Source organism: Amphimedon queenslandica, unplaced genomic scaffold, assembly GCF_000090795.2.
Source record: "Amphimedon queenslandica unplaced genomic scaffold, v1.1 AMPQUscaffold_6112_Cont21926, whole genome shotgun sequence".
In the NCBI taxonomy this organism is placed as follows: domain Eukaryota; kingdom Metazoa; phylum Porifera; class Demospongiae; order Haplosclerida; family Niphatidae; genus Amphimedon; species Amphimedon queenslandica.
In genome coordinates, this window is record NW_003553593.1 from 1 (window position 1) to 1,806 (window position 1,806).

Below are 1,806 nucleotides of genomic sequence, written 5' to 3' on the forward strand. Positions count from 1 at the left end.
TAAATAAGAGTTTGTGTATCACAGATGAATGAATCAAATTAAAGATAGAAAGGACAATAGATACACATGTAGACAATCATCAAAAATTAAAATAGATTAGTACTTACTTCCTATTGTGTTGTAAATAAGAGTTTGTGTATCACAGATGAATGAATCAAATTAAAGATAGAAAGGACAATAGATACACATGTAGACAATCATCAAAAATTAAAATAGATTAGTACTTACTCTCTATTGTGTTGTAAATAAGAGTTTGTGTATCACAGATGAATGAATCAAATTAAAGATAGAAAGGACAATAAATACACATTTAAACAATCATCTGAAATTAAAATAGATTAGTACTTACCAACTTTTGTGTCGTAAATAAGAGTTTGTGTATCACAGATGAATGAATCAAATTAAAGATAGAAAGGACAATAGATACACATGTAGACAATCATCAAAAATTAAAATAGATTAGTACTTACCAACTTTTGTGTCGTAAATAAGAGTTTGTGTATCACAGATGAATGAATCAAATTAAAGATAGAAAGGACAATAGATACACATGTAGACAATCATCAAAAATTAAAATAGATTAGTACTTACCAACTTTTGTGTTGTAAATAAGAGTTTGTGTATCACAGATGAATGAATCACATTAAAGATAGAAAGGACAATAAATACACATTTAAACAATCATCTGAAATTAAAATAGATTAGTACTTACCAACTTTTGTGTCGTAAATAAGAGTTTGTGTATCACAGATGAATGAATCAAATTAAAGATAGAAAGGACAATAGATACACATGTAGACAATCATCAAAAATTAAAATAGATTAGTACTTACAAACTTTTGTGTCGTAAATAAGAGTTTGTGTATCACAGATGAATGAATCAAATTAAAGATAGAAAGGAAAATAGATACACATGTAAACAGTCATGCAAAATTAAAATAGATTAGTACTTACTTCCTATTGTGTTGTAAATAAGAGTTTGTGTATCACAGATAGATGAATGAATGAAATTAAAGATAGAAAGGACAATAGATACACAAGTAAAAAGTCAAAAATTCATAGTGTATAAAAAGAATACTTACATGTTCTTCCTTCATAAATGTTTGTAAAACTTTTATGAAGGAATCATTAATCAATTATAAATTGATAGAAAATAATTGATGAAATTTCTATGCCAGAAATGTCCCACCCCCTTATCATAGGTATACATACGTACCGAACAGTATCATGCACAGTATCTATAATACCGGCAGGTAGTATGCCTCACCCCCTGGGGAAATAAGTAAGAGGTTTGCTATATTTGTGATTTGTAAATTGCAACCTCTTTCCTATGGGGCTCTGTAGGCTGTACCTTACCATTACTGTTTCACTTTGTCAGGAAAACAAATTATGCACATATATGTAATGTATATCTAGTCTGGGGAATGGTCTGGCTAGCGAGACTAATGTATGTATACATATATCATAATCGTAATATGAAAGACTTGTCCCAGTAAATGCATGCTTAGGTCTATGTGGTATGTGGACAATTTGATCTTATACTTACTTCATCCTATAAAAAGAAATATGATAATAATGATGATGAATGAATGATGATCTACCTTAATTTGAATCTTCTCTTCAGCTTTTTGTTCAGCCATTCTGCCAGACTGCCACGCCTACATGTAGATCATTAATTTTCTTATTTCAAAATGGCGAAAATGCTAAAGGAGAAATTGATCACCTATTACGAGTTAATCCTACAAGTATAACTGCTAATAAAGCTATTAATTATTACTTTTATTTAGGGCAAAGATCCCTCATCAG

General features: G+C 29.3%; 1 long non-coding RNA gene across 1 annotated transcript; it reads right to left on the minus strand.

The window, feature by feature from the left end:
* Positions 1-1,324: 1,324 nt before the first annotated feature.
* On the minus strand, positions 1,325-1,750 carry LOC109592163 (uncharacterized). The gene is made up of 2 exons (XR_002190209.1): positions 1,602-1,750; positions 1,325-1,552 (listed from the first exon to the last, which is right to left on the minus strand). It is a non-coding gene; the product is annotated as an uncharacterized LOC109592163 (long non-coding RNA).
* Between the last annotated feature and the right edge of the window lie 56 nt (positions 1,751-1,806).